General features: G+C 47.8%; 1 protein-coding gene across 7 annotated transcripts in view; it reads right to left on the bottom strand.

The window, feature by feature from the left end:
- The window catches only part of FAM222B (family with sequence similarity 222 member B), a 28891-nt gene extending 13287 nt beyond the window's left edge, over positions 1-15604 (bottom strand). The window contains exons 1-2 of one of the 7 annotated variants that reach the window (XM_019545825.1): positions 15520-15603; positions 14807-14848 (exon numbers count right to left, since the gene is read on the bottom strand). The gene's annotated coding sequence lies outside the window, so the exon portion shown is untranslated. Of the gene's footprint in view, positions 1-10667; positions 11499-11724; positions 12480-14806; positions 15191-15519 lie in introns of those variants that run through there. The other 6 variants (XM_019545818.1, XM_019545822.1, XM_019545820.1 and 3 more) reach the window with 6 other exon arrangements.
- Positions 15605-24931: the final 9327 nt, after the last annotated feature.

Here is a 24931-nt window from a genome sequence, read left to right as displayed (position 1 = left end):
GACAGGGCAAACCGCAGGCTCCGGCCTGAAATGCCAGTGGGTCTCCACGAAAGCTGGGCGGCTGCACAGTACAGACGGGTCTTCACGCCACCAGCACGTTACCAGCGTGGCCATCCAGCAGACAAAGGATGGCGTGTGCTATCAAGCCTTTCTAGGCGTCCCATTTCTTCCCCTTGCCAAGGCTGCCAGGACTGATATGAAGAGCCAAATCGTTTAAATGACAAGCATGTGATCCCCATTTCCCTTCTGTAGCCAACGTATCCATTTCACAGAAGTCCAGCACCACAAAAACCGTAAGCAGAGGACAGCTGTTTTATTGCACCGTATCTTTTGCACGTTCCTGCCTACATACGGAAGTGCTGCATCTACAACGTTTAAAGAACAACTGAAAGGGAGACAGGGCTCGGTGCACCCAAAAAGAAGAAGGCATGGATAGTCTCAGAAAATACCTAGTGAAATCTGCTGCTTCGGGAATCCCAGTTAAGAGAACTGGACAGACTCTTCAAGGGCGGGAAGAGGGAAGTCGGAGAACTAGAGAGTGGTCCAAGAAGCCAGAGCTGCAGACACCCCACAGCGATCACTTGGAAAGAATTGGGCTGGGGAAATTACATCAGATCTCCCATCTGGCAGGTCTGAGAGCCAATTACTCCCAATTTAGAACAAGTTAACACTGCACGTGTGCTCCGACACAAAAGCGGTTTCTCGAACAACTCTGCTTTGAAATTTGGCCATTTCTTTTCAGAGAAAGGTGGCAGAGAGACAGAGCTGCCTTGTCAAAGACCCACCATTGCCAACACGCACGACAGAAAAAGAGTATCCAGACTGACAACCTCCTGTCTCACAACAAATCGCTCAATTTGTACAACACGCTCACTTACACACGTGCATGCAGCCAACTGACCAACGCCCACGCCCCGCAAAACCAAGCACCAGAAACCCGGTACGCTTTCCTTGGGCAAATCTCTTCATAGCATAAATGCTTCTGGCCTCCCAGGTCCTGTGCCAACGATCCTCAGTGCTGAGCTACAGCAAAGCAGGGCTCACCATCATCTTGGATCCTGAACACTGGCTGCGGGATCCCACCCTGCTACACATCACGGCAGACACTGGGCCCTTTGAACAGAAAAGCCATTCCCTGGCAATCCTGTGAGAAATGTAAATACCCCAAACTCTCCCGGCAGAGCACAGTTCAGACAAATATGCAGAACACCAGGAGAACAACTTCATGTCAGCTCTGTGCTGAATCGCTACCGGATAGCAATCGCCTGCATTCATGAAAACGCAGGCTTGAGGGTTAAGACCTCGAAACCTGAACCCACCATTTTTCTCACTGCTTCTAATAAACTGAATTCCCAAAGCCCTTTAAAAAGGGTTAAAATGAGTGCTGACTCGCCACATTTAGGGCTTAAAAGAATTACGTGAAGACTAGAAAGTTGCTTGACCTCTACATTCGAGATGTATTCATGAGTGCAACAAAGACGCAGTACTCCCCGAGAACTTTCCAGGCATCCTCTGGGCAGTTTCCCATCCCAAATTATGCCCAAGCGAGGATGAAAGACCAAGCGAGAAAGCCAGCTCATTTTAATCAAAAGGAGACAAAACCATTGCAAGTTGCCACCGCCCCGGGCGTTCCTTCCTTAGATACTGCTGCACCTGAGTAAGCAATAAGAAATGCTCAGATTCAGCAGAAAAACATCCCCACTCTCTCCTCTTCCCTCGTTCTTCTCATACTTTCACAAGGCAAAACCCAGGTCTGGGTCTCAGTGACAACACACCCAGACGGGAGCGCTTGCCAAAGTGTGTTAACCGAGGCAGAAGATTTTAGTTGCGCTAATAACGATCAGATCCCTCTAAGCATCTGATCTTTCACCCTGCTCCAGAATGCTGTCCACCCAGGAAATGGTACTTTACCTTTTTTCACCTTAAATAGCTTGTGACCCCAGAAAATTCATGCAACCGACTGCCCCTGCCCATTACACCCCTAACAAGCGAGAGCGGACCCACACGTAGCACAAACACAAGGCACAGCTCTCGCAGGAAGATACGCGGAGGGCTTGCTTAGCTGCTTAGTCACTAAATATCCCTGTAGTCTGCGCACTGTGACTTATGAGCAAACCTCTTGCTAAAGTGCCACGGAGAACATCAGTGCCTTTCACGCATGCAGCAATAAACCACATAATGGCACATTACAATGTGAACAGGTGATTAAGAGCAGCCAAAGGCAGCATTAAATTCAGAGTGGTCAGATGACTGCCCCGGGAAAGCGGCTGTTCCCTGCTGGCCAAAGCACACACATTTACTTCGTTAAGAATTCCTCGTCAGCTCCAACCCCCCTAGGGTTGTTTTTATGTTTCAAAAAACCTTCCACAGACTGCAGAAAAGCTGCCCCTTGCTCACTCCCTGTAGGGTCACAGAGGCTGAAGCCCCTGGATGACAAAAGCAATTTTCAAGGAAGGGTTTTTGGTTACAAAGGACAGCCTTTTTTTAAAGTGAAAGCATTTCATTTGCATTCTTGTTGTTGAGGCTCTACTGCAGCCTGACTTGCAAATCATCCTGTTCACACCAGCCTGGTAAACCGAGTGCCAGGTCTGGTTTCCTGACAGTGCAACAGGACGCGTACGGAGGTGCTGACCATGGCTCCGCTGTTAAGACTCGATTCCATTTTGCACTTAAAAATCTTGCTTCAAATTCTGTGCGTTTTACATGGCCTCCCCAAATGTACCGTGCTGAGCCTTTCAGAACAGGACACATTTTCTGACATTTTGCAAGTAAATCCATTGGGAGTTAGAAACTCATCGAAAATCAGGCCCTTTAAGACATTCAGGTCAGTCTTCTCTTGGTCCCAGACGCTTCTCGCAATAAACGTATGCAGGCAATTCAAACCGTCCATGCAGTTAAAATTACTCAAAATCTGGTGCCTAGACTGCATTTAAAGAAATGAGGTTGTAGCTAGGCTAGGGTTTAATAGTTGCACCTCACTGTTGTTATACACACAGGTCAGAGCGAATCAAGGTCGGCTGCTGGGACAAAGGCGACTCCACCAACCCATCCCTCCTCCTCCTCCTGGGCTGGTTTGCATGCCCCAGTCCTGCTTGTCCTGCAGCATGGAGGGAGAAAGCCGGGCCATTTGGAAGGTCTCGCTCCACGTGACAAAGCCCAGCAGTTACTGCTGCCTGCACTGTCCCTCTACCTTGTAGGGAACAGCTGGGGGAAACCAGGGAACGATGCAGAGTGACTAGGAAGTTCTCAGGACCTGGAAGTTGTCTCATTGTACAAGCACACCACACTCTCACAACATTTGCTAAGCTCCCCTATGTACCACAAGTGCCCGACACACAAGGCCTTGCACCACAGAGCAAAGGGATGGAGGAGATGCTCCCCACGAGCTGCCACAGGCCGGTGGCTCGTAGGAAATGGCTTTTGTTTGGAAAAGCAATCTAGCTCTTGGGCGCATAGAACAAAACCGGCATCTTTGACGCTCCAAGATGAACTCCAGATCTTCACAATTTATCCCACGAAGCTAAGGACTGAGGGATGGGGGGGGCAAGCAGCAACATCTATTCACACGAAAAAAAATATCTTTCAACCATTACGTTTCCCACCCTGGGGTCCCTTACGCCTGGGCAAGGGCTGGCAGCACGGATGGCTTGCTGGGTTTCTCTGCTTCTACCCGGCTCTATTTCACGCAGCGGCTGTCTGAAACGCCACGACCACGCTACACAATCTAAGTTCAGCCTACACAAATGTTCAAAAGCCAAAAACAAATGGAGAGCAAAGTTGCTGAGGTGCAAATGTCTGCAAGAGCCCGGCAGGAAGGCAGCTGGCTTGCATTAAATGTTCGGGCCCTGGACAAAAGAAAAAAAAAAAAATCAGCATCTCATTTACCTTCCTGATTGCGACCCTGAGGATAAAACTCTAAGCTGAACTGCATTCCTCCCTTTTACCTCTCCCAAACCAACTCAAAGGTTCGGTTTCGAACTACATATTGGATTCCCCTGAATAAGCTCGTGATAACGACAAGGAAAGGCTGGAACGTGGAATGATTCAGACCTCCTTCCAAAGGAAAAACTCTTATTTTCAAAATCGCCTGGGCTTGACAATTGTTGGCGATTTAAGTAGTAGCTATTTGGATACAAAGCCGTAGCACTCTTTTTTACATACACGCTCGCCCCTCCCTTCCCTGAGCCCCAGCCAACTTTGAAAAACCGTAGTCGATCCCAGCCGGTTTCCTCACTCGTTCCTTATCTCCCAGACTTCCGGCCTTTTACGAGTCTTCAACTGACCCTCCATCACTGGACGTTACCACACAGACGCCCTCATGGAGGCTCTCCGCTCTAAACGTGCTAGAGGAACGAGAGATAAATCTAACTGTTTCCCACAGCTACATGACTAAACTAGCTTTGTATTCCCAGGCAACGGATACAATACCTTTTTAATATTTTATAAATGGAAAACTGCAAAATAACGTTAGAGAGGAGGAGGAGTCCCTTGATGTGGCAATAAATCACAATGCAGGCAAGTGTATTTGGGAATAAACAAGTAGGAGCCACGAACAATAGAAAGTTACCCTTGGTACTGGCTGAAATGCTATGTCAGCATCTCCCAACCTTTGGGCTTTCGGAATCAACACGGACCTTCCCGCAATCCCTGTAACACTTTCGATCAAAATCAATTTTTGCTCTGTGCAGTTTAATTAACCATGATTTTGCTTACAAACCATCTCACCTTTCAAGCTCACCTCCATTTATAACAGTAGGCAGGCAACCAAATTAAAGAGTTAGGGGAGGAAGGCAGAGGGCATTTAAGCAGATGTGGTCCATCTCCTTGGGAGCTCAGCGACAGCGGTACATCTTCGTCCTTTTCCCCAAGTCACGGAGGCCAACACCCAAGAGCAAAGGCAACTAAGGAGCTTGCAGGCTGCAATACCTGAAGGCAACATGCTTTTCCCGCATGCCTTGCAATCCTTGTGGACCTGATGACAACCAAGGGTGACAAGGCTTCAAACCAGCACTTGTGGTTTTGAACAGAATGTATAATACACTTCAAAAAGACAATGCTGCATCTACCAGCTCACAATAGGCACGCATTATACCGAATGACATCAGTCCCATCCAACCCATTCTTTTGTCCCAGCGCAGCAGCAAGCTCAAGGTTATGATCTGAAAATATAAAAAGCCCTTTTAAGACTGGTCCCAATAGCTTCTTTTAAAATACTACATGCCTGCTGAAGAGCAGAACAGTAGGTCTTAATTGTAAGATGGATTTTTACATAGCTCCTGACCTTTTGTCTAAATGAGGCCCAAAAAAGAAGGAAGAGCAATGCGTCACTCCAGTTATTAAAATCCATCAAGCTCTGACTTTAGCCTTGGGATAACCACAGCCAAAAAATTGACTTGCAAGTAATTATCACTGCTATCTGCAATAAAAGTTAATTGGACATAATTGAACTAAAGCCCTAATCTGAATGAAGCTGTTGCTGGCAAGGAGCCTGCTCCTGCTCGCTCTCTACAAATGAAAGTGCTAGCAATAACGTGGACAAACATGAAATCACTCTCGCAGCTTCCCCATTGCAATTCACTCGGCATTTCTGCTAATGCCCAGCTTGTTGGGCCAAGATAAAGCCATTAACAATGCCTCTCCTCACTAGAGAGGCATTTGAACCATAACCAGGAGCACAAAGGAGGAAGAGTTTCTGAAACACACCCCAAGTTGCTGTTTCGCTGACCCCCTGGCTGCTTAGTACTGAAATGGCAGCACCATCAGAGTTTCACAAACCCCCAAGCACTGTAAATCTGATGAGCGGAAGGACTGAAATGCTCTTTCTGCATTTGTGAAACCGGAAATGTATTAACTAGAAATGCTTCCCCCCACCACCATTACTGGTCATTTGAACCGACCACCTTGGGAAATCTCAGTTGCTTTTGCTGTTCCAGAACCAGGCTTCTCAGATCTTTGCTGCAGCAGTGACAATCAACTGCCTTTAAGTGCTCAGCCCATGCAGGTGCTTGGGGGAGGGGAGCTTTTAGCTTAATTCCTGCTGGTTGGCCCATTTATATTTTGCATTTTTGCTAACTAACAGACCAGAAAATGGCTCCCCCTCCCTTTCAAACCTGCTTCCACTTGTAATAATTAACACTTTGCCCTTCGCCCATGTCTCTCAAAACACTTGACAAACATCACTCAGGCCTCACCACCACGGAGACAAGCAAGAGTGACACCCCCCGCTCCCCACCAGAGAAGGATACCCTACAGAGGAATAAACCAGGACACATGAGCCAAAATAGGAGAGGAAAAGGCTGTTGTGACTGAAGCCCTGGGGAGACGCAGGAGATGGCTGCAATATCTCTTGCTGCCTCAGATTCCCCATGTGATAGTAGGCAAGTTCTTCACAGCCTCTGCGCCTCAGCGTGGCCATCTGTAAAATGGACACTAGACTTCCACACCTGGATGGAGCGGCGAGGATAAATGTCAGCTCCCACTGGCAGGGGGCCTTAGAGCAAGGTCTCCAGGTAAGCGAGCAGCACGGCTGGAAACAGAGCCTGGGTCTTGCTCCAAAAAGTCCTACCTTCGTCTACCGCTCGTCCCCTCACGACTCTTCAGAACAGGGCAGCATTGCTCGTCTCTGGGAAGCCAAGATTCAAGACCTGGAAACGCCAACTCCTCTGTGCCCCAGCCCCAGGTCTGCGACTCATTCTGGTAGATTCAAAGCAGCCATTTCATATTCAAGCTATTTTTAGAGTTAACTCCCCATTTTGACATGCGATAGAAGCTGACAGGCAACACAGATGTAAGGTAGCTCCTACCAGGTGTTGAAGGCCTGGCCCAAGGCTAGGATCAGGCTGGGGAGATGTGGAACCGACAGCAAGCAGAAAAACTAAAGGGCCCTGCCAAGGCTTCGAGCTGTACAGTCACACTTGAAACGATCGCTACCGGCCAGCGTAGGAGCAAGAAGAGAGCTTCCCGACCAAAATCAGGGTGGGAGGGGACCAGGGGAAGTGGCTTGCTTGCATTGCTTTTGTATTAATTTCCACTGCATCTTCACCACAGGAAAGCATGGAGAGGCGTTCAGTTCTGCTCCTCCTCCCCTTCCGTAGCAAAAGGGCTTGCAGGACTACAGCCGAGCAGGCCCCCCAGTCAAGCAGCAACGTGCTGAGTTGTGCCGCGATAACTGTTTCACAAGGCACAACACTGCGCAGAGGAAGGGAAAGATGCAGGAAGAAAAGTGCAGAAGTCAGGGTGTGGGGTAATTTAGACAGGTGGAACATACAATTGGGACACACCTGGCTAGCCTGCCTACTGCTAAAATGAGGCAGTGAGCCATGTTAGCCTGAAGGCAGGCAGCACCTTCCCGGCTAACTTGGGAGAGGCACAAGCTTTCATACCACGCAAGCTCCTGCTTCTCCGACCCGTGCAGTGTCCAAGGTGCTGCCCTGCCTTCCTTCTACAATGCACCAGGGGCTCTTCAACCAGGGCCAGAACAAGGACGCAGACAAGGTTCTTTGGGTAGATGGCACCTCTTTTATGAGACCAACTACGCAGTTGGAAAAGTTGTTCTTTGCAACCTTTCGGGCACAACCGCCCTTCCTCAGGCATAGGGAGAGTCTGTAACAAGGAAGGAGCCCTCCAGGTTCCTGGATGGCCCTTGCAATACCCAGCAGGATACACTCCCCTCCCCAAAAGCGTACACCACAGAGGGATCAGACCACTCCTTCCTGGACCTCCCAACTGCACCTGCAAGCTCCAGGAAGCTGAACAGCTACACAAATGCACCTTTGTTTGGAAAGGGATTAAGGCTGCTTTAACCCGGGGCCCTGCCACCGCCCCTCGATGCAAACCCTACCCAGGCAAGGAACCAATAAGTCCCAGACACTCCCGCGCCTGCCTGCCTGCACATACGTCGAGGCATTCTGCGTCCTCCCGTGGCGCTTCCTTCTGCCCTCAAGCAATGAGGAATCCTGCTACACGCTTTCCCTCGCAGCAGACGGCAAAACTCGGTGACAGCCACAGCAGCAGCATCCCGTGTGCACAAGCTGTTTGCTATATGCTGGGTTACGGGGGAAGGACCAGGCTGGGAAGAAGGATTTGTTTGATAGCATAAAGGAGACTTATGGCGTGTGAGCGGTGCTTCTTCCCTCCACTCCAACAGCCAGGAACTAGCTTCCAGGCTGCTCCAGTCCCAACAGCGGACCATGCTGGGCTAAGAGCCGAACCTACCTAGTTTGCTTCGATGTCCAGCACGCAGCTGGCTAAGAAATCAGCAGAAGGTGGGCAATGCCTCGCTGTGCACTGGCTGCTCCACCGAAGAGGAATGGACTCACCAAGGCCTGCAAGAGTGACCGAAAAGCCTAGGACTGAGCCCCAGAGCGCGACTTTTAGAGGGGTCCTTGTGGCTGTACATGATTGACTGCCTGTTTTTCCAGTCTCCCCCCTCCCCTTTCCTTTTAAAAGCAATTAATTCACACAGTGATAAAATTTACCTGGGGCGTGATTAGCTCCAATCTCAACGGGTAGCTTCCGTCTCATTGTAAGTTATGGGAAATGATAGCCATCTTGAGCACGGGAAAATTGCGAGTTAGAGAAAGATAATGACTGTGTTTTTCTGTGCCAATAATTTCTTGAAATGCGCAGTCACAGTGAACTGGCAACAGTTTTAACTATGTGAGATGTGTAAACAACAAGCCAGCTATTTGCTAGGCAGACACTGCAAAAAAATGGTGAAAGTCTTAATTTTGTAAAATTACTTCTAGCTCAAACCAGCAACATGCCTAGTTAAAAATGCAGAAGAAAAAAAATCAATCTTCATCCATAGATTTGCGTTATAAATCTGGGACAGATACTCCAGTCTTCATCCACAACAACGAGCTTGAATTCCTGCTCAATATAAAACAACCAAAAGAAACCAACTGTTCCTCTGTAAAAGAAGCATTACTGCCCCACTAGCACAGCAAGCTTAGCACCAACTGGATCCGGGTTTCAGCCACTGCTGGACAGATGCTTGTGCTACTTGGGCATGTTTAGTCAAGAAGAGGGTTGCTTCATGTTGTGTTACCTACTTTGTTCCTGAGTTCAGAGGCCAGGTGCAGTACAAATACGATTGCGTGACCCCATCAAAAGCACTATTTGGGGGGGGGGGGGGGGGGGGGAGTTTTGGGAGAAACAAGAGATTTGTGGTTAAAATGCAAGACAAAAAATCTTGGTTTTATTCCTTGGGGTCCTGCAGACATTCTGTGTGACCTTGGAAAGTCAGCCTCTACGCACCTGTTTTCCATTTGTAATATGAGGATAATACTTTCCTGCTTCACAGGGGATGTTGTAAGGCTTAACTAATAATTGGAAAGCACTCTGAAAGGCTCCACTGGAAGCTACTTTACAAGCGTAAGGTGCTCGCAGGGTAAGAACGCGAACCCCAAGAGGGAAAGGCTCATTCAGAAGGAGAAGGTGCTACCAGGAAGACAAAAAGAACAGACTTTTACCTGGCAACGGGTACAGGGGTCCTACCACCGTCTTGTCCCAGACCTACTTTTGATACGAGTTTCCTGAAAAACCCAAAAGACACCTCGGTACTTCTGAATAGGGGGAAAAATAAAAATATACATTCGCACATCCAGCCCCTGCTACGACCAAAGATCTCTGCTATAGAGAGATTGCCTTACAAGCACAAAAACTAGCTGGTCGGCCTCCAGCTCCTTGCTGTCCACCATGCAGAAGAGCAACGGTGAAACTTGGCTGGAGCACTTGAGAGACTGTGGGAAGCTCAACATATCATTAGAATAAGAGACTTCTGTCCACAGATTCAGGAAAGCCAAGTTTTGGAGTGTGATGCTCAGCAGCATCCTCCTGCAGCTACCAAAACGAAAAGCCTTGTTCCCATGAAAGGCTGCAAAAGGACTCCCGCTTGCTACAAGACATTTCCTAGCTCATCTCTGGCAAGTAGCTTTTTACATGCCCACGGGTCAGAATAAGAAGCCCGTTATCATTGTGCAACAACCTAGCACGGAGCAAAGCCAAAGCTGGATTCTCTTAACAGCCTGGGACAAAAGAGGCGGAGTGGACTCGGGCGACACACAAATGCCCCATAGTTGCAACTAAGACCTAGAGAGGAACTCAATGCATTCATTCACAGCTGCCACAAATCTGTACTATGACAAACAGAAACGGTTCAAGATCCCCGTTTCACATCCCCGCCTTCACACTGCGAAAGGCCAGCACGCCAATTCTTTTTGAACAGATGCCGGCCTTTCCCGGCATCAAGGCCGAGACGACTTGCCGGCAAATGTTCTCACTGATCTCACTAAAGCTTCCAAAACCGTTAAGGTGGTAGGAAGACTAAACGTTCCCCCTTCAGTGAACTGCATTTGTACGGTTTATAACTCTGTGATGGATAAAAGCTCTGCAGAAGCTGTAATTAATGTTTTTTCTTGGAAGGCATGCTCAACCCTTTGGCACTCATACCTTTAATGAAAAGCAATTTATCAACTTGCTTTGAAAAGCTGAATCTGCCTTTTTAATGCAAAGAGAGAGACATGCGTTGCTTAAAGCACATTCTGGGAATGTAATGCACAAGCGAACGTTCACGAACGCTGACAGCCGCGGTCCTGATTTTGATACGGATGACACTAATCAGAATCCTCGTCTAGCCTGGCAGTAACATGTACTTTCTGGCTTACCTGGGGCTCTCCAAGTTGCAACGCAGCCCAGCGGGAAGCTCACAGATGTGCTCTTGTAGAACTGAAGTCGGAGCTGCTTCTTCAGGGCATTATGGAAAAAGTGGGACTTTGTCTCAACTGTGTGGCAGCTTTCTCAACTCTGCCTGCACTACTGAGCAGCGCTCAGATGCCACGCGGGTGTACTGACTGCAGTTTGCACACCTGTTCGGCTTACAAAGCAGGCAAAAAATAAAGCACTTACAGAGTGTGCAATGCTTGTTTCTCAAATCTAATGCTACCTTCTGCTGCTGACATATGCAAAAAGCTTTCAATGAGGAGAAAAAGCATTGCAGGAATGCCTGTGCCAGTATTAGCTGCTGGCATGCTTTGCCAGCCCTTGGAGTAGTTGGCATCTTAAAAGTGAACATCACCAGCACTACCTTACAAGTAGCCAATGCAGAAAACAGTCTCTGTTCCACAGGGTGACTTGAATTTAAAAGCTAAATATTTCCATTACACATGTAAGTCCGTTTCCCACTACTGCAGTCTCCTGCTCCTTCATCATTTGTCTTTTGACACAGATAAATGCCAGTGGAGATTATGTTTGCTGATAAAGGAGGAGGAATAAGCTGCAATGTGTCCTTGGAATAAGACAAAAGGTGCCGAGGTCCAGGCTGCCAGAGCAGATCAAGGAACTGCCTGCTGAAATTATAAACCTAAAAGTTAAGAGAACATCTTTCAGCACTGCTTTGATATTTTGCAACAAGGCAGCGAGTGGGGCAAACGGGCCAGGACCCAAACAAAAATCAAGGTGCTGAGGGTGAAATCTGGGGCAAGTAATCCCCAAAGGAGCAACGAGGGGATAAAAGGAACCTAACTTCTGTTTTGAGCATGCTGGCTCCACAGATCCCCTGTTGAGAGGACCCGTTCTGCCATGCAGCAACAGACCCCCATCAAAACAGCCGCCAAAAGAGCCCACCCAGCACTCTCGCTCAGGGCACATATCTTACGTCTTCAGGGAAGAGGGGACAGTCAAAAGAAACATCTTCAAACTGCAAAGATTGCTGCAATAAATAACCCATTCTTTCTCTGCGATACAGTTCCCGCAGGCCCTGCTGTGCCACACCAGCTAGGAATGAAAATCCACAAGAAGAGAGCTGGGTACCGCTAGTAGAAGAGGACATTTGTCTCCCAGAGCGGAGCATCCCATCTGATCAACGTGCACTGTATTGGCAGAACGACGCTTTGTAAATCATCAAGAGGCGCTCAGCCCACCCAACTCCAGAACGAGATCTCCTTCGAAACAAACTGGCTCTTTGCTTCTTGCTGCAAGCCACAAGCACTCTTAAGGATTTGAAAGATTCCCCTGTTTTTCTGGTCAAGGAAATAGCGACTTCTTAACAGTCAAGTTGTGCAGCCAAGCCTAAAGCAGAAGATCAAGGAGCCCAGCAAATCGTTTGCTTTAAATCAGTTGTACTGAAGGTTTTAGAAGGGAGTTTTAGGACTCAGCAATCCTCCTGAACATTCGTACGAGAAAGACCTGCCGTCAGGTGGAAAGTTCACAGACTCACCTACTAGATCCTGCAGCTAATGAGCAGATGCAAGGCAGAGCAGGGACCTTGATAACACCGCGAGAACCAAGGTTTTAACCTTATGGCTTCCCAGGTTACAATTTGGACCAGACGAAGCCTGCCACAAAGCGTGAGGAATGAAATTGGTGCAGACATAAATCCTACAATTCAAAGGGAGGGAGAGGCTGAAGTTGTGTGTCCGTTTTGGCCAGACAGGAATCAAGGCAGAGTTTAGGGACAGCAGCTTTTGCCCCCTCGCTTTGAGGATGCTGGTGCACGCTTCTGCCATATGACAGACCTCTGTTCAGAGCAGCGGGGGACTCTCGGGGTGGAGAGGGAACTGTTCCTGATGCACCGCATGGATATTACAGGCTCTTAACAAGGGTTTCCGGCCCAATTCAACCACCTGAAATATCACTTTAGGCAAAACTTCTAGCTACGACAAACTGGTTGTATTGCTCTTGTCTTGTACTCGCCAGACAGGCCCCTGATTCAGCAGCCAGGAACAATCTCTCGACTTGCAGGGGAACAAAACACCACCGCTCCAGACTCGCAGGATTCGGTCACCCAACCTCTTTCTTCCTCCTGCAACAGTCCAGGTGCTGCCTTTGTTCTGCTGGTGACAGAAGTGGTACCTTCTGCATAGGCCCTATTCTTCTCCTTTAAACTAGATGGGTATTATTTTTAAACGGTTTGAAACCATCTTGAATAAAGCACCTACCATTTAAAGATCCTCATACTCAAAGCCACTTTTGAAGTCCTACTACTTTCATTTCGCCCCAAACCAAGCCCAAGTCATTTAAACTCTAGTAAGTTCCTGTAATGACTGCTCATGAAAGACTAATATTATAGCTATTCAACACAAACCCACATTTCATTTCAAGCTGCGGTATTATTAGCCATTTCTAAAATGCATTCAGTGTTAACCAAACCCAGAGCATTTTCACTCTTCACTACTGTATACTCTTTAATTTGCATTGACCCTAGTTCAATATCTGATGACATAAAATGCAAAGAACACCTTCGGAGTAAGAGCAAAGAGGACTCAATCAGAGAGCAACATTCTTATTTGCAATAAAATTTCTCTCGTGGAAAATCAGTTAAAAGCAAGTGCCTTATTATCTTCTGTTGTGCAGAGATCTGTTAAAGTTTAACCACGTTACGAAACTGCATGCTCTTCTTTGGACTGAACCGGGAGCAGAGGACATTTTGGCCGCACTCCCTGGCAAGTGTAATTAATTCTCCGAATCCCGGTTCAATGGACTTTCTTCCCCATCTCACAGGTAGCCTCGCGCCAGCCCACCCGCCTGGCTGGCCTCACGTCTGGGCCCGATGCCACGGGCAAGGGGGCCAGGCCTGAGGGATCCTGCTGGCCCCCTGTCTCAGTTTGGGAACTCCTTATTTGTCGGCCTTCTATGCTGTCCCGCATTTTCGTCTCCGTTCGGCAATCCCATCCCTCAGTTTGCAGAAGGTTACCTCATCCCATCAGAACCTCGCCTGGACCCGCAGCCAATTCACTCAGAATTGAAACACCTGCCACTACCCAGGAGCACCGTCAAAGGGGAGAAGCAAGACATTTTTCACCTTAATCCCATGCCAAAGAGTTAAGCTAGCTACTGTGCTGATCCCAGAAAGGTACTAATGACATTGCCGTCTCCTATTTATCACTGGATATCTAACCTACCACATGTCCGTGAAATGACGGCCCTGTGACACCAAGCACTTTAAATTGGGCCACTCAGCAACATATATACACCCAGTTCTTGAACAAGCTATTTGAAGCTGCTTTGCCAGCAGTTTCTGGCCTGTACAGTTGGAAAGCACATAGTTCTGGCCTCACAAAGAGCAGACCTGTAAATGACATCTCGAGGATTAACCTGATTGAGATGCAATTTGCCTAGCAACCATTCATTAAGCAGAGTTCAGAAACGGGCCAGCGATCTATTCCACCTCCTTATCGGAGCTGCAAACAGATAACCGGCTCTGCTGTGTCCTCTACCCCCGTTTCAGGCGCATGGTAAACAGCTTTTTTCAGAAGTTCGGCCTCCTCCAGTAAATCTCCGGGAACAGCCCCTTTCTCTAAACACACATGGGATTTAGTTGCAGAAGTGCCCGACCAGCTTGAAACAACAGTTGAAAAGCACCACCATGTAAATGCAGCCACAATTTTCTTTTATCCTCTCACCTTGAGGGACAAGAGCCTACCCCCAGCCTTAAAAAAAAGGACTCAGCCCAAACATTTCAGCATGCAAGGGTTTGCCGATCATTTAGAGAAGCTCAATAGCAATCTTATTCCACTCCTTCAGCATGTGAACGGAATCGATTTGTATCCCTGAAGCCTTTGATAAAGGCTCTCCTCTCCCCCTCTGAGGGGACTCAAGGCTGGTACCCCCCTCCTATTAAGCCCCGTCGCTCACAAAACAAGTGGAACAGAACATAAAATGTCGTTGGCAAAAATCAAAGCAGCTACTTGGGTTTCAATAGCACAAAGTGGCTCGGCCATAGCACAACAATCGTTTGCCCACAGGAAGCCATCAGCTGTTCTTCTTTTGCATCCAAGTTAAATGAGAGGGACGAGGACGGACATACCTACGACCACGCATCTGAATGCTCCTTCCTTAGCATGCAGCTCTGTGGGGAAATCACGGTGACATACAGCATGCCATTACTATTAAATATTTAAGCCCGAAAAATTAAACTGACAATAAAAAATTAATGCCGTGCAATACAACTGCAGAAGGGGAGGGGGGGTCTTCCCAGAGGTGAAAAGCGCAGGGACCACCACTTCACCTTTGTGAGCAAGTAAGTGGTGCGATTCCTGCACAATCCTCCAAGTCTCTCCGACCTGTGCTGTCCTGCCACCTCCTCATTATACACCAGGCTTGCAGTAAAAGCCAGGGCACGGCACAGCGGCGCTGCACTGGGGGCTGCCTTGCTCTTTTGTGATTTAGGCTTCCTAAAGGCTGGCCCCTCAGAGGAAAGGCAGTTCTGCGACTTCCTGGCTGGGAGGACGAAAGAAGCGGTGAGGCTGCAACAATTCCTGCCGGGGCCAGCCCGGAGAGTGCAAACATCCGCCGGGCTGGGAAGAGCTGGGGAGCGCAGCTTGCTTACCCTAGAGAGCGGCCGCAGGCTGGGGGAGCCCGCAGGGTGCCACCGGGGAACCAGGGAGCAGCCCCCCTCCTGCTTCCAGGGGAATGGGGGCCGGACAGGGCACGGCTGCAGGCCAGGTGCTTGGCCCCAGTGGGAAGGGCATGCCCTGGCCCCGCAGGATGCGGCCAGGCCCAGGTGCCGGCGAGGCTTACCGGGTGTCGGCTGGCAGAGGCGGTGCACAGAGCCCCCATGCTTGGGGCCGGGGCCGCTGCAGGCATCCTCCCGGCTCGGCTCGGCTCGGCTCCCGGAAACCGGCCCCTCCCCGGGGCTGACGGACGGCCGCCCGCCGCCAATGGCAGCCCCGGCCCCGGCGAGCCGGGCGGCGGGAGGGGCGACCGGGCAGCCGGCGATTGGTGGCCGCCAGCCCTTTGTTAGCTGCCCGAGCCGCCCGGGGAGGCTGGGGCACCTGCCCTGCCTGGCCCCCCCCCGCCTCCCTGCTGCTTCGGGGCTGCCTGGCAGGCGGGCTCCGCCAGGTACCGGGGCCCAACGCGGGTAGGGACGGCAGGCCGAGCTGCAAGGGCAGCACCAGGGCGGCTGCACTTCCACCTGCAGAGCAGCGCCGGGCACCTGGGCAGGCAGCCAGGGCAGACTGGGAGGAGAACAGCGAGCACAGGACAAGCGTCCCGAAAGCCAGGAAAGGGGGCTCTGCCCTTCGAGACAGGCTAACGGGGGCTTGGAGTCAGGCTTCAAAGAGCGAGCTAGGGTTTTCGTAACTTCCCTGCTAAATAAAAGCAGGCTAGACGCAGACACACACAGACACACACACGCTCGTTGCCTAACAACCCTCTTTAATGTTCCTGGTCCCTGATACTTTCCCTATACTTTCTGGCTAAGCCTCCTCTTCCAGTCCTAATCTGCATCATCAAAATAGGCGCCCTGCTGGGAAGTATTAAAATGGCAACCCCCCACGGAGGCCACTGCCTCTTCCACTGCATGCGGATACTGAAACGGCAATACAGATGTCTAAAAATACGCTGGAGACGTTTTGACGTTGTCATCTTGTAAACGGGGTGGTTTTTTGGGGGGAAGGGGTAATTACTGGAGCGCCCATCAGAGCCGGCTGTTAAAGCCTCGCCTGGTAGCACAATGGAGGCATTAAAAGTCACCCATAAAAGCTGGTGCCAGCACTAATCCTCCTCCAAAGTGTGGAGGGCTCAAATCAAGCTCTGCATTTCAACAAGCACCCTCCCTCTGAAGCCTTGGAGCATTAATGAAATAATCCTTTACACTCTGAAGGGGTATCGTGCGGGATAGCTGGGGAAGCGGAGGCCCACAATGATGCGTGGCATGAAGACAGGAGGAGCTGAGCCCATCAATGCCCCGGACTGCAAAATGCAGGCGTGGAGTTGGGGAAGTTGGGGCCTGCTCCTTTCTTTGCTGCTGGCTGTGCTGAAGGGGGAGAAGCCTGTGCCAGATGCCAAGTCATCTGCCCCACATTGCACAGTGAGTCAGTGAGAGACGGGCACAGGACTGGGAGACTGAGAAATCAATCACTCGACCAGAAATGAGTTATCCTGGGAAGCTTCTCCTGCTTCATTTTGGTTCCGATAAGTGTTCAGGGGCCTGAAGGACAAATGCACGCAATACTTCCTTTGCAGTACGTCCTAACGGAGAGATTTAACCAACGCTCAACTTCTCGATGTGCAACCATGCCCACGAGTTGGAACCTGAAGCAAATACTGGACGCACTGCCTTTTGAGCTCTTCATCATCTTGTGTTCAGTACCACGTGCATAAAATAGCTGAAGGGTTCTCACTACACCTCTGGAGACGGAACAAATCATTTCCTCCACCATCCAGGTGTTCCCGACAGAGACACTGCAACTCTGAAAGCTTGCATGTATAAACTTGTCCAGTTAGTTGAAATAAAAATGTGGAACGCTTATATTGACTCAGTTATTTAAAAAAATACAAACCAGGGAAACTAATTTGCTTTTCAACAACAAAATATTCTCAAACCCTTCACTCGCCAGCAACAAAAATCAGGACACGCACCCAGCGCACATATAATTCACGGAAATTTCTCTTTTCTTCCTGTGATAAGAAACATGGCAGTCAAAAGTAGTTTTAATTGGCACATGCACTGAAACGGCTGCCTACTCATCATTTACTGGGCTTAGTACTAACAAAAGACAAAGATCGTGGGGCTCCACACGCAGCACTTTCTGATATCATTCGCATTTTGGGCTGCGCTTGCCCCTGTCGGACCACAGCTCTGCAATATCATGTAACGGGTCTATTCATTCTCAGATGGGAGAGCTGGCATTTTCCTGCACAAATCATTTCTTCCTCTAGGAATCTACAGGCCCAGGCCAGCGTCACAACCTATTTATCCATCTTTGCTGACTTTCCAAGAGAAGTTAGATCCATGATACTTTCTGAAAGATCCAGGCAGAAACTACTTTTCTCCCGGCTTATTCCTCTCTCCAAACACGCTGTCGTGTTTAAAGGTGGGCCCAAGACCATTGAACACAGGACGGCTGCCATATTTTCTTACTGCACTTCCAGTATCTAATGCATTGGTACGAGATTTTAATTGAACACCTACTCGGAAGTCCCAGGAGTATCGCTTATGGATTATCAAGAAAATTAAGCGCTAAACATTTCAGAAATCTGACTTCCATCTGTAGACACCAAGTTTTATGCATTTTCATAGCAGACACTACATAAGAATGAAATCAAATTTAATTGCCTCTTAAATAACTGCAACAGCCACTTTAATTTTATTTCAACAGCAATGAGCTATTCATAAATCAAGTGGTTCAAATCCTAGCATGGAATGACAAGTAAATAGAGCAGAACACATTCGAGCAGCATATAAACCCTACACAACGAAAGGCAATTTTTCTTAAACATAGTGCACAGGCATTTTATAAATGTCATAAAAACTATGAGGATGCAGGCACTCAAAGCCATAGTCTTCATCAATCCTGGAAAATTGTCCAATTCCTCAACATCAAGGAATAAATAAAAGCCCACTCGTGGAGAGAGCCTTGCCAAATTGGAAAGTGCTAAAAGAATGATTGGGATTTTGATAATCGGCTGCAATTTCTGGCTCTTGCACTAGATGGTAGCAGGCAGAATGTTAATTTGTTCCTCCAGTGCTTTGAATCTGTTCAGCTGGTTGTCATTTAGATTGCATACTACACAGCAACTTCTCACTTCCTATGACTTTTGGTTTGGACTTGCAAGTGCATTTACTATTAATCTGTACATGGGAAGACGTGCTGAAAAATGACACCACGTATATGGGAACACCCACAAAAATATACAATTTACTAATCATCCCAATTTTTAAAGTAGGTTTTATTCACTTCAATTTCCGGATCATTGAAGTAACAAGCCCTACTGAGGTTTAATCACACCAATTCAAATCATGTCACCAGAAAACACCTGGATTGTTTTCAACGTTTCTTCTTTGGTTTTTTGGTTTTTTTTTTTAAAATCACACTAGCAAACAAGCAGAAACAAAGGACAATCCGAGCACAAACAAAAGGTTTCCCAAATGCTTGTCTACCATGCAGTGGGAGGGAAATCAAATTCCTAAGCAATACTGTGTGAAATCAGATAAGGACTAAATGAAATCTTGCAGGATCTTCATACTGAAGCCACAGACCGCAGCACAACGGAGTAGGGATTACTTAGAACAGTATGGTAAATGTCATCTGGTAAATGTCTGAAAAGTGACTTCTTCCAAAACAAGCTGTTTCTAAACCCACATACTTGAAGCCTGCCCAAATGTGAAATAGGTCAAACAGTGGCGTGAGCAAAAAGAATTTCTGAGGCTTGTAAGAGCCACTTTCATGAGCCTGCCCTGGCCTTTCCAGGGGCTGGTTTTGAGAAGAGCGCACTTTAGCCATGGGCACTTGTGAGCTCAAGAATCTCTGAACCAAGAGCTCTAGTAAGCAGACACCCACTTCACGTCCAGCTGGATCACGCAGCGGAGAAGCGAGAGCTGGCACCCCGGAAGAAGGCTTCCCAAAGGCTGGAGAGAAAGACGAGGCGAGTAAACTTGTGAATCGCGAATCTGGCAAACTTCAACGAACACCTAGTTTCTCTCTAGCACTGAAACTGAATCTTTCTCCTTGTCCATTAAACTCCCACAGCAATCATAAAAGCACCGGACTTTGTTTCCGTGCAGTCCCATTAACTGGCAGAACTGAGAAAATAAAATGGAAGTAAATCCCGTCATAAAAACAAAAGCCAATTATAACCAATATAAAGCCAATGCTCGATTCTCAGATGTTGCAGGCTTTGACCTGGTAAGCAGAGTGAATTGCACGTGGTTTCTGATGACTGCAGACGCACACAGAGAAAAGGTCTGCCAGGATTTCTGCAACTGAGAAGACCAAACAGCCTAGGGAAACTGACAACAGAAGCGATGGAAGTGTGAAGGCCATGGACCCTGCTGGACAGATGGGTTATCACAAAGGACTGTCCTTTCCAGGGGGGAAGGACGTATATTGCACTGTGCCATACTGGCAACAGAGCCATGGAAGACACCTGCCCCAAAGACTGTGGCGTACGTGTCATTTTTTAATGCTTGTATGATGAGCTTTATGTTGCACATTATTTCTTTTAAAAGAAAACTACTAGTGTAAGTGGAGTCTGACCTTAAAATTAAGATGGTACTTCTCTACGTACATAAATGCTGCACGCTATGTAGAGACAGGAGAGATGAAGAGGAGCAGCAGGGGTAGGGATGACAGAATTCACAGCAAAGGACAAGACTGCAAAATAAAACACACTCAAAATCTTGACTGTATGAAAGCAAGAATATGGATGGCCAGGGTGTTTTTATAGAAGGGGAGCAGTGAATGCAAAAACCCCCACCACACTGACTACTAAAATGAGCAATATGCTCATTGAAGAAAACAAGGGAATAATACCTAATTTTCATTCCTTGCCTTTATGGTACCTCTAGAGGTTGGTCATTTTGCTCTGCCAGGAGCCCCATGGCCATCACACAAAAGAAAGATATTATTTGGAGAGAGCTGAACTTGGTGATCCTCTCAGCTGTGGAGCAAAGAGAAAGGAGAACACCAAAATATTTTATCTGTTCTCAGTACAAATCACGAGAAGTCACATTCAAGAAAAGACAACTCAATACTAGACTCACTGTGAATAGCAAAGCATGTCACTTCACCCGCTTCCACTTGCTCTCAGATGGTTCCCATTTTAGAAACAATCAGAACCCCACTGGAAACAATATGCAGCATCCTAATTGGGCTGCCTGCACCGAATACGTCAGCAACATATCACTTGGCAGATCATTTTTGACTTACTGATTTAAAACAACAAACAAACCTAAAAATAACTTCACTTTTGTGATTAACCTTTTTGTCACATGACTATGCTAGACATTGTGAGAAATTAAAAAACAGATATACTTCCCGTAATTTCTCCTCGACTGCAAGCTGAACCGCACTGAAATGCATGTCACTGGAGACACTAGATACAATATAGGGTTCTGTTACGGATTTGAGCAACGCATATAATCATTTTTTGGTAGGAGTTTGTTGAAGATTAAAATTCCCAGTGTTGCATTTACCGCGAACAGTTTTGCAATAAATCTTTCTTGGACAAGTTCATCTGTGCGTTTGTCTCGGTGGTTAGATCAGTTCAGTTACATCGATAGCACATGCACGCAACCTGGTTTCAGAAATGCAGCAGAGCCCTTCAAACGCTACAGAAGATACTCCACATCTTAACTTGGATCAAACAGAGGAGACGCCACGTGCAAGTTCGAATGCCATGTGAAGGGTCTCCAATCCCCGCTCCCCATAAGGAGGAGACGGACATCAACGGTTTGGATCCCTGTGCACAGCCACGTATTTGTGATGACGTTATGCCAAACAATGAACAAACAGGATGGTGCAAACAGCAAACAAAAAGGCAACCCACTAAACGGAGTGTAGAAGCAGCGGCAACAAATGCTGGGTCGCCTACAGACCTTAGCGGGTTTTATAAGTTGCAAGTTTCCAGGAGCATCGCACAAAATCAGGTCTAACAAAGTTTTGACACGGCGAATAGCAGGAAAAGTAAGCATCCATACAGCCTGATCTGCGACTGAAGAACACACCAGTCTTTGTTACATCCAGATTTGCCTCGTGCCAGACAAGGAGCGAAGCCAAGCTATAAGTCACTAAATAATCAATGGAATATTTAAGAAGTGTGATGTCCAGTGAAAACATGGCCCTATTAGAATATGCTCTCACAGTGCTTAATGCAGGGTTTCTGGATCCTAACAGTGCTCTGTGCCCACCAAGTACCACAAGTCTTCTCCACCCTAGTGAGTTAAAATACCAAGACGCTCCAGAGGGGGGAGGGGGAGTATAAAAATGCTCCCACACATGGATTGCTAGAATTAAACTTTGACATTGAAAAAAATGTAAACATGGCAGGGGGAGGGATGAAATAATATGGCAAGCTCCACAGAAAATGCAAACTGGAAGTATATCTCCTCCCTTTGCAGGGGTGAAGTTTAACATGGTCTTAAAATGCTTTGAAGTTAAAAACCATATAAAAAGATCGCGGCAACTTCCACGGGTGAAATTGTGAGCCCTCAAACATCCAAGGTAGTGCCTTTCATCACAAGCACTCCCACCGAGGTGAAGAGGCCCTTGCTTGCATCGGACTCGATGAGGGGATGCATATCACAATTCATCCTTATGGCAGTGTGAAAACGGATGCTGTTCCGTTGCGCCAGAAATATGGACTTTAAGCCTCTTATCTAAGAGCCTCAATCACTTGCTCACTACTTCCTACCAAACCAGACAATGGGCCATGTTCTCAGTGGCTTTTTTTTATGTTCTGTAAAGACTGGGTGGTCCCGGGAGTTACTAAAACTTGGAGGAAATGTTAGACAGACTTTTAAGGAAATCATTGCATTTTGTCAAATTAATCCTCTCTTTCTCACTATTCAAGCTGGTGCATAACTAAAGATGATGGTGTACATCAGAGGCTTCCAACCCCCAGGCCATGAAGGGTTGGCTGCTGGACCAGAAGTCCGGAAGCGACCGATGTACTGTGGGCCAGGAGCCAACTCTTTTACACTAAATATAAAAAAGGGTTGGCTGCCAGTCCGCAGTACGCTGGTCACTTCCGGTCTGCAGTTTCCAGGTGCGCAGTCACTTCCAGTCCACAGTCTAAAAAGGTTGGGAACCACTGATGTACGTTATAAAAAATGCAAACTCTCTTAGCTGTGTGGACCAGTTAGTGGGTTTTGGGATGAAGAGAATCAGCCAGCTCAGACAGAAGTGAAGAGGTGGATGACAAAAGAAAAGGCAGACTAAGAGAGAAAACCCAGGGCCCAGAAAGGAACATATAAAAAAAGCACCAACCCCACATTCAAGCATGACTCTGATTATGGAAGAGGATACATGCTACGGCATGCACACATTTCACAGTAGGCTGCTGCAGGTCTGGAAAAAACAGACACTTCAGTTTTGAAAAAAAGAAATCTAATTTCACCTCTTGAACTAGAATGGCTCTTGCCACAGTCACCAAAAGTAAATGCAGGGGGAAAAAATAGCTACCAGAGAACTTAAATCAACTTGTAGTTACATTTGTTTAAAGCACAAAGCCAATTTACAGAAAATATAAAAGCCCTCTACATTTTTACAGCTGAAGAAAGGCATTAATAGTGGGCATTTCTCAGTCCCTTTTTAGAACGCTGCTGTTAACAGAGACGATCCCTTCAAACCGTGCCACGACGGGAGATCGGTTGGGAACAGGGAGGGAAGGAGGAACCTGAGCCACCATCTCATGCAAAATGTTGTTTATTTTGCTGGAACTACATCCGTTATTCCATTAACACAATTCATAACATGATGCATAAGTCATCAAAAGCAGGGTCACTACTGTCAACATTAAAGCAGCAGAGACTCTCATACAAATCTTCAGGCAGTCTGCATATTCTTTTATCTCGGCGTAAAAGAAATTTTTTTTCTTTAATATTTCAAAAACTACGTCCACCGCAAACAAAATATATACCAAGTGTGAAAGAACAGCAATCTTCTTTCCCATGTCTTCTATTATATCAGATGGGTCCATTTTTGTTCAACTCCTGTTTCAAAGATAGGCACTCTTCTCTTCCGAGTCACAGGCTGAATGGACTTCAGTATAATTCAATGCGATCTCTTCAAAGATTTCCAATTTTTCATAGCCCTCTTTCAAGTCGGGCGCATAAATTGGAAGTCCATTCATCCAGTGCTGCCCCCAGCTCTCACTTTCGCTACCTGTCACCCTCTCCCTGAAAGAAGGCCAGCCTTCTAGCCTCTTCATTTCAGGTGAAAGCCATTTCATTTCTATTATGAGCGCTGCCGGCACATCCTTCAGATCGCAGGCTTCCCAAAGAGGTAGGCCATCTTTAGAAGAATGCCAGATTCTCATCTCATCCTCCCATTACCCTGAATATCATTTCTGGCCTGGATCTTCCTCTCCCAAAAGTACCATTTCAGAACAGTTTATTCTCCATTAAAGCAAGTCTGTTCCGTTGTTGCTGCTGCTGCAATTACCCAGAAGTTTTTAGACTCTTTAGGCCTATTTATTCCTCCAAAATCTTCAGTAATTAACCAGCTGGCAAGCTATCCCTTATCCCTTCCCCCCTTGGGTTTTTTTCAACCTACTTCAGCAGACCCTCTCTCACTGCGTTACCTACTTGGCCAAATCTTTATACCTATAAATCCACTTTTGATCACGGGAGCAGCTGCCTCCGGTAGCACTCCCCTACCGAGCCCCTCCCATGGCAGGGATTTCAAGGCGCACCATATCAAGGTCTGCTCGCAGCTGCCCAGAACTGAGGAAACACGTGCCCGGACCAGGATCCCAGACGCCACTTGGCATTCACGTGAGCGTCTCCATCTCAGGCGGGCCCTCCGGTGCTAGACAGCAAAATCTCATCTGCTTGGAGGCCACTCACGCTATTTCCTAATCCCCCAGGTTCATTAGTAAGCTGAATCTCCATTAAAATGCTGCATTTTTTCAAAGAGCTTCTGTTGCTTCCTTGGACTCTGACAGACTTCAAGTTCTTAGGGAGCAAGAAAACGCTGCACCAAAAACATGGTCCTCAGCCTTTTGGGTGGCTCATGGCACCCCTCAGGAAGCGCTTGCTGTTTGCTGCCACTCCTTTTTTTGATGACAGGGAAACAAGAGAGCAATCCTCCTGCTGCGAAGAGCTCAGGAAGAGGAACGCTAGGAGTTTCTGTACGGGATCTCTGGGTTTATCATGCTTGCTGCAGCACCCTTGCGAAGATCTTGGGCACCCCACAGAACCATTGCACCCTGCAGCACCCACACAAGGATCTCAGACCACCCCATGGCAGCATCCCACAGCACCCTTGGGAAGATCTCAGGCAACCCAAGGCACCATGTAACACCCCTGCAAGGATCTCAGGTCAGATTGTGCCACGGTAGCAGCCCACAGCACCCTTGCAAGGATCCCGGGGACCCCAAGGCACCACAGCACCCTGTAGCACCTGTGCCAGGATCACAGGCCACCAAGTGCCACCGTAGCACCTCACATCACCCTTGCAAGGATCTTGGGCACCCCAAGGTACCGTGG

The sequence above is a fragment of the Crocodylus porosus genome, unplaced genomic scaffold, assembly GCF_001723895.1.
Source record: "Crocodylus porosus isolate Cpor-Errol unplaced genomic scaffold, CroPor_comp1, whole genome shotgun sequence".
In the NCBI taxonomy this organism is placed as follows: domain Eukaryota; kingdom Metazoa; phylum Chordata; order Crocodylia; family Crocodylidae; genus Crocodylus; species Crocodylus porosus.
Note: the sequence above shows the minus strand (reverse complement) of the source record. Positions and strands in the feature narration are given on the sequence as shown.